This window comes from Salmo salar, chromosome ssa01, assembly GCF_905237065.1.
Source record: "Salmo salar chromosome ssa01, Ssal_v3.1, whole genome shotgun sequence".
Lineage (NCBI taxonomy): Eukaryota > Metazoa > Chordata > Actinopteri > Salmoniformes > Salmonidae > Salmo > Salmo salar.
In genome coordinates this window covers 17678014-17686512 of record NC_059442.1, presented here as the reverse complement: position 1 = coordinate 17686512, position 8499 = coordinate 17678014, and the positions used below count along the sequence as shown (strand labels likewise).

Genomic DNA, 8499 nt, shown 5'->3' with positions numbered 1-8499 from the left:
GTTTCTGTCTACTGTTTTCTGTTGAGAGTTTTTCCTGACGGGACTGTTTTGCTGTCGTCTTTGGTTTATTTTTGTATAGTGTTCTCCTTTTTTCATTAAATATCTAAGATGAACACACATCCTCCGCTGCACCTTGGTCTCATTACGACGACACCCGTTAAAATCCTCTTGTGTCTCAACACCCACAATTCCATGAGGTTTTGAGGTGTGGCTCAGTAGTCACTGATGTGCCTCTAGGCGTCACAGTGTCATGAAACACTCCCCACATAAGGCTTTTCTCCTTTATGCATTTTTCGTCGGTGTAGCTCTAGGCTTAATGACGACTTATAGCCAGCCTCTCCCACAGTCAGAGCAGGAGAAAGGCTTCTCCTCTGTACGACTTCGCTGGTCTGTTTTCGGGACTTCTGATTCGACAGAGCTCTTCTCCAAGGTTGAGCAGACGGACGGCTTTTCACCTGTATGAATTTGCTGGTGCTTCTTTATGCATTCATGGCAGTATAACCACACTGAAAAAAATTGTGAAGACTCCTTTCTTTATGTACTTGATGCTGGTGAGTTTGAAATTCACTTAATAAATTGAACTCCGTCCTACAGTCAGGGCATTTATGACCTCTGTGGGTTATGTTTTCTCATAATATTCCTTCTTAAACTGAGAACGCGCACACTTTTTGAGAACGCGCCTCTTTTGCATAGTTTTGCTGATGTACCTTAAAGCGTAACGCTGAAATGAAACCCGTCATACACAGAGAGCAGTGGTAAGGCCACTCTTCAACATGGGATTCCTGATGTTTTTTGAAAAAAAACAATTTTGGTGAACCCTCTCCCACATTTGGAGCATTGATGGGGTTTACTATTTTTGTCCTGGTGTTGGATTTGGGGTTAAACTTGGAACATTGTTATACTCAGAATTATAGGAACATTAGTTACAAAAGAGACATGAGGGGTGCCATAATGAAGTTTGGGAGGGGCTGAGTGCAGGGAACACGATCACATGTGGCAGTACTGATAAGGGGAGAAACTGTTGAAGGATCATATCACTCAGCTCCCTGCTCAGCAATAATGATGCAATGTTTAGCGATAAGGAGGAGACTCCACCCAAAGTGGGGAATGAATACTACCACGGGGGAAGCCATGTCTGTGTTTGAATTACAGCTGTATCGACCCTTTGGGAAGAATTAAACTTGGTTAAGCTTCTCCAGTGTCCGTGAGTTATTTACTCAAAATTAGAACCTAAAAGATAGCGCTGCGAGGAGGGTTCACCATGATTTGTAGTCAAACCAAAGAGTCCAGATCAGTGGAGCAGAGCTGGCAACAAACAAGGTAGGCGAATTCCTATACCTGTTTCCACTCATTTTGACATCTTGGGGAGATGAGAATCATAGGCTGAACAATTATAGGATACGGACCTGGAGAGCATGAGTTTAATTCGGTAGGCCCATTGTTTAACAACTGGTGTAGGGTAGGTTCCATGAGGATAGGTTCCGAGTGGAAGTTTTCCTCTGCGAGATCCAGATAAAACTATGGTGTAGGGTAGGTTCCATAAGTATAGGACCCAAGTGGAGGTTTTCCTCTGCGAGATCCAGGCTGATATAAAATTTCAAGAGTAAGTCCCGAGCAGAATAGATCTGTGGAGAGTAAAATCTCACAGATAAGTCCTGAGCAGAAAGCCTGTGGAGGGTAAAATCTCATAGAGAGAGGGGAAGTCCTGAACAGGGTAGTCCTGTGGAGGGTAAAACCCTAGTGTAACGGTACATTGGCCAGACCTGTAAGAAGGGTGGAAGCCCAGTCGCAGTGACTGTGAGAGCTCAGGGTGTCACTGTGTGTGTGAAAGAGAGGTTAGTTGTACAGTGAGGGAAAAAAGTATTTGATCCCCTGCTGATTTTGTACGTTTGCCCACTGACAAAGAAATGATCAGTCTATAATTTTAATGGTAGGTTTATTTGAACAGTGAGAGACAGAATAACAACAAAAAAATCCAGAAAAACGCATGTCAAAAATGTTATAAATTGATTAGCATTTTAATGAGGGAAATAAGTATTTGACCCCCTCTCAATCAGAAAGATTTCTGGCTCCCAGGTGTCTTTTATACAGGTAAAGAGCTGAGATTAGGAGCACACTCTTAAAGGGAGTGCTCCTAATCTCAGCTTGTTACCTGTATAAAATACACCTGTCCACAGAAGCAATCAATCAGATTCCAAACTCTCCACCATGGCCAAGACCAAAGAGCTCTCCAAGGATGTCAGGGACAAGATTGTAGACCTACACAAGGCTGGAATGGGCTACAAGACCATCGCCAAGCTGCTTGGTGAGAAGGTGACAACAGTTGGTGCGATTATTCGCAAATGGAAGAAACACAAAAGAACTGTCAATATCCCTCGGCCTGGGGCTCCATGCAAGATCTCACCTCGTGGAGTTGCAATGATCATGAGAACGGTGAGGAATCAGCCCAGAACTACACGGGAGGATCTTGTCAATGATCTCAGGGCAACTGGGACCATAGTCACCAAGAAAACAATTGGTAACACACTACGCCGTGAAGGACTGAAATCCTGCAGCGCCCGCAAGGTCCCCCTGCTCAAGAAAGCACATATACATGCCCATCTGAAGTTTGCCAATGAACATCTGAATGATTCAGAGGACAACTGGGTGAAAGTGTTGTGGTCAGATGAGACCAAAATGGAGGTCTTTGGCATCAACTCAACTTGCCGTGTTTGGAGGAGGAGGAATGCGGCCTATAACCCCATGAACACCATCCCCACCGTCAAACATGAAGGTGGAAACATTATGCTTTGGTGGTGTTTTTCTGCTAAGGCGGTTGTCGGCAACCCGCGGCTCTAGAGCCGCATGCGGCTCTTTAGCGCCGCCCTAGTGGCTCCCTGGAGCATTTTCAAAAATATGAAAATGGAAAAAGATGGTGTGAATATATTTTTTGTTTTAATATAATTTATTATCCAATGCTGTAAAAATGTGTATAATAAATATTTAATTACAACATTTCTGTCAACGAAGATTTACGTCATAGCCTGCGACACACGTTTCTTTCAGCTCGACGTAGTGCCAGACAGGTGGCTGTTGCAAACAAACCGGCGGGTGTGTCATGGGCCATGGATCCCAAAGGGAAAAAGAGAAAGATAGCTGAGGAGAACAGAGGATTCCACAGTTCTTGGACCGAATCATTTGCTTTCATTGCCAATGCGGAAGGATTGCCTGCATGTCTGCTTTGTAATGAGAAGTTGTCAAATAACAAAAAGAGTAACGTGGAAAGACATTTCCATTCTTCCTGACAGTTATAGGAACATGAAGAAATATGCATTTTGAGTATTATCCATCTTTGGATCAAAATACCTGTGCGAGCAGATATTCTCAAACATGAACTACATAAAATCCAAATACCGCACCCGCCTCACAGATGAGAGCTTGCAGTCCTGCGTGAAGATTAAAGTTACATCTTACATGCCCGATGTTGAGAAGCTGTCCAGTGATGTCCGAAAACAGAAGTCACATTAAACGGGTAAGAACACAATCCTGTCATAGGCACATATTTAGTAACAAAGTGGCTGTTTTTATAAAGTGATTTCGGATTTTTGTCAGTATATATTTGGAATGACACATAGGGATATTATTGTGTTTTGTTGCTCAGGTCCGAGGATGGCTGCATTGTATTGTGCATGTCAAAAGAGAAGAGGGTGCTGCTGCATTTTACCCTTGCACATTTGCAGAAAACTAAAGAGAAGAGGATAATGCAAATCGAACTTAAACTGTATTATTTAAATGTTATATACTTTAGCTTTTCAAAAGGCTGCTGTTTTACTGCACTCTGTCTGTTGCCCAGATAAGGGGGAAAAGAGAAGAGGATTGTATGGTATTATTGAGGATTGAAAAGGACTGCATTTTATTTCCATGGGGAGGTCTGAAATTACAGGAGGCCTATTATGCACGTTGCACATTTTGTTGTTGTTTTTTCAAATCCTAAAATAAAAATGACATCAAAAATCTGATTTCTGTATTGTATTTCTATAATTTCATCAATGCAACGAAACTTAATACATTAATATTATAATGGAAGTTAAACTTAAAGCACCATCGTACAGCAGAGTAGTCACGTGGTGTGTCATTCTCTCCAGGAAGCGCTGCAGGTAAAATAAACGTTTAATCATGAATGCTCATTATGTATTTGTAGCCTACTTATCATTTTGATAGTAGGCTAAAATAGCTAATATAGACACTTACAGCATGTGTTGCCTTCATTATAAGGCTTATATAAGGCTTTTAATTTTTTGCGGCTCCAGACAGATTTGTTTTTTGTTTTTTTGGTCCAATATGGCTCTTTCAACATTTTGGGTTGCCGACCCCTGTGCTAAGGGGACAGGACAACTTCACCACATCAAAGGGACGATGGACGGGGCCATGTACCGTCAAATCTTGGGTGAGAACCTCCTTCCCTCAGCCAGGGCATGGAAAAAGGGTCGTGGATGGGTATTCCAGCATGACAATGACCCAAAACACACAGCCAAGGCAACAAAGGAGTGGCTCAAGAAGAAGCACATTAACCTGTTTGGGATAGGGGGCAGTATTTTCACGGCCGGATAAAAAAACGTACCCGATTTAATCTGGTTACTACTGCCGAGAAACTAGAATATGCATGTAATTAGTAGATTTGGATAGACAACACTCTAAAGTTTCTAAAACTGTTTGAATGGTGTCTGTGAGTATAACAGAACTCATATGGCAGGCCATAACCTGAGAAGATTCTATTCAGGAAGTGCCCTGTCTGACAATTTGTTCTCCTTCTAGGGCATCTCTATCAAAAATACAGCATCTCTGCTGTAACGTGACATTTTGTAAGGCTTTCATTGGCTCTCAGAAAACGCCATAAAGTGGAATGAGAGCTCTCCAGTCTCTGGGCGAAAAACAGCAGGGGTTTTTGTGAGTGGTCCTGCTGAGAACAATGACACCAGGAGCGCGCATGCACGAGACGTCTCCATGTTTTTCTTTCAGTGTTTGAACGAATACAACGTCGCCCGGTTGGAATATTATCACTATTTTACGAGATAAATAGCATAAAAATGTATTTTAAACAGCGTTTGACATGCTTCGAAGTACGGTAATGGAATATTTTGAAATTTATTGTCACGAAATGCGCCGGCGCGTCACCCTTCGGATAGTGACTTGAACACACGAACAAAACGGAGCTATTTGGATATAACTATGGATTATTTCGAACCAAAACAACTTTTGTTGTTGAAGTAGAAGTCCTGGGAGTGCATTCCGACGAAGAACAGCAAAGGTAATCCAAAAAATCTGAGTTTGGTGAGGGCCAAACTTGGTGGGTGTCAAATTAGCTAGCCATGATGGCCGGGCTATGTACTCAGAATATTGCATAATGTGCTTTCACCGAAAAGCTATTTTAAAATCTGACACCGCGATTGCATAAAGGAGTTCTGTATCTATAATTCTTAAAATAATTGTTATGTTTTATGTCAACGTTTATCGTGAGTAATTTAGTAAATTCACCGGAAGTTTGCGGTGGGTATGCTAGTTCTGAACATCACATGCTAATGTAAAAAGCTGTTTTTTGATATAAATATGAACTTGATTCAACAAAACATGCATGTATTGTATAACATAATGTCCTAGGAGTATCATATGATGAAGATCATCAAAGGTTAGTGCTGCATTTAGCTGTGGTTTTGGTTTTTGTGACATATATACTTGCTTTGAAAATGGCTGTGTGATTATTTTTGGGAGGGTAATCTCCTGACATAATCTAATGTTTTGCTTTCGTTGTAAAGCCTTTTTGAAATCGGACAATGTGGTTAGATAAAGGAGAGTCTTGTCTTTAAAATGGTGTAAAATAGTCATATGTTGAAATTGAAAGAAATTGAAGGTTTTGCATTTTTGAGGTATTTGTATTTCGCGCCACGCTATACCATTGGATATTGGTGAGGCGTTCCGTTGGGGAACGTCTGTCCCTAGGTCCTGGAGTGGCCTAGCCAGTCTCCAGACCTTAATCCCATAGAAAATCTGTGGAGGGAGCTGAAGGTTCTGGTTGCTGAATGTCAGCCTCGAAACCTTAATGACTTGGAGAAGATCTGCAAAGAGGTGTGGGACAAAATCCCTCCTGAGATGTGTGCAAACCTGGTGGCCAACTACAAGAACTGTCTGACCTCTGTGATTGCCAACAAGGGTTTTGCCACCAAGTACTAAGTCATGTTTTGCAGAGGGGGTCAAATACTTATTTCCCTCATTAAAATGCAAATCATTTTATAACATTTTTGACATGCGTTTTTCTGGATATTTTTGTTGTTATTCTGTCTCTCACTGTTCAAATAAACCTACTATTAAAATTATAGACTGATCCTTTCTTTGTCAGTGGGAAAACGTACAAAATCAGCAGGGGATCAAATACTTTTCCCCCCCACTGTATATCAACTACATAGTATGCTTAGTTCAATAGCTTCTGACAAGACAAATATATAACACATTTTATCTCAGTGAAATGAATCTTAATGCTCTTCTAGCGCTTTGAATAGTTTGATTATACTTTCCTGTGGATATATTCTCACATTCTTACCTGCAAAAGGACCAACCATGCGGACAACCGGTAAAGTATAATTTTATTCAGCATTCTGGCTTGTAGAGGTCGTGAGCGGTAACCTTCCTGATCGCTCATTTCTGCCTGACAGAATTGACAGAGGTAAAGACAGTTTCAAGTTGGATATTTTTTAAATTTTTATTTCACCTTTATTTAACCAGGTAGGCAAGTTGAGAACAAGTTCTCATTTACAATTGCGACCTGGCCAAGATAAAGCAAAGCAGTTCAACAACATACAACAACACAGAGTTACACATGGAGTAAAACAAACATACAGTCAATAATACAGTAGAAAAATATGTCTATATACAATGTGAGCAAATTAGGTGAGATAAGGGAGGTAAAGGCAAAAAAAGGCCATGGTGGCAAAGTAAATACAATATAGCAAGTAAAACACTGGAATGGTAGATTTGTAGTAGAAGAAAGTGCAAAGTAGAAATAGAAATAATGGGGTGCAAAGGAGCAAAATAAATTAAATAAATAAATAGAGTAGGGGAAGAGGTAGTTGTTTCGGCTAAATTATAGATGGGCTATGTACAGGTGCAGTGATCTGTGAGCTGCTCTGACAGCTGGTGCTTAAAGCTAGTGAGGGAGATAAGTGTTTCCAGTTTCAGAGATTTTTGTAGTTCGTTCCAGTCATTGGCAGCAGAGAACTGGAAGGAGAGACGGCCAAAGGAGGAATTGGCTTTGGGGGTGACCAGAGAGATATACCTGCTGGAGCGCGTGCTACAGGTGGGTGCTGCTATGGTGACCAGTGAGCGGAGATAAGGGGGGACTTTACCTAGCAGGGTCTTGTAGATGACCTGGAGCCAGTGGGTTTAGCGACAATTATGAAGCGAAGGCCAGCCAACGAGAGCGTACAGGTCGCAGTGGTGGGTAGTATGTGGGGCTTTGGTGACAAAACGGATGGCACTGTGATAGACTGCATCCAGTTTGTTGAGTAGGGTATTGGAGGCTATTTTGTAAATGACATCGCCGAAGTCGAGGATCGGTAGGATGGTCAGTTTTACGAGGGTATGTTTAGCAGCATGAGTGAAGGATGCTTTGTTGCGAAATAGGAAGCCAATTCTAGATTTAACTTTGGATTGGAGATGTTTGATGTGAGTCTGGAAGGAGAGTTTACAGTCTAACCAGACATCTAGGTATTTGTAGTTGTCCACATATTCTAAGTCAGAACCGTCCAGAGTAGTGATGCTGGACGGGCGGGCAGGTGCAGGCAGCGATCGGTTGAAAAGCATGCATTTAGTTTTACTTGTATTTAGGAGCAGTTGGAGGCCATGGAAGGAGAGTTGTATGGCATTTGAAGCTCGTCTGGAGGGTTGTTAACACAGTGTCCAAAGAAGGGCCAGAAGTATACAGAATGGTGTCGTCTGCGTAGAGTGGATCAGAGAATCACCAGCAGCGAGAGCAATATATATACAATATATATACATATTCAACGGATATTCGCCTGTAGTTTTCCTTACGGGACTGTCAACATAGTGACAAATCTAATTTTAAACATTTCAATAGCTCTTTAACCATTACACAACGAAAACTTTCAAAACGGGTTCTAGTTAACCCGATTGCAGAGACACATATTGCACACACTTTTTGTCAATTTATGTCTCACACCATTTTTGATTATTTATTGTAATTGTTTTAATTCAATAGTGCCTTGGTTCATAATGTACACCCTTTTGTTTGTCAATTTGCATCTCTTGAGATTTTACGCTAATTTTTAAGTTTCAAATTTCAATAGCTCCTTAGTCATATGACCTACAACCCTCAATGTCACGCCTTCTCCCGCTCCCCCTCTCTGGCGCTCGAGGGCACCAGGCTGCCCATCATTAAACGCAGCAGCACTTCATTGGACTCTCAAGTGGCGCAGTGGTCTAAGACACTGCATCTCAGCGCTAGAGGAG

At 41.6% G+C, this 8499-nt stretch overlaps 1 long non-coding RNA gene across 1 annotated transcript; it reads left to right on the top strand.

Annotated features, from left to right (window-relative positions):
- Nucleotides 1-239: 239 nt before the first annotated feature.
- Nucleotides 240-3998, top strand: LOC106569968 (uncharacterized). Its single transcript, XR_006769115.1, has 2 exons — nt 240-1320; nt 3046-3998. It is a non-coding gene; the product is annotated as an uncharacterized lncRNA (long non-coding RNA).
- Nucleotides 3999-8499: the final 4501 nt, after the last annotated feature.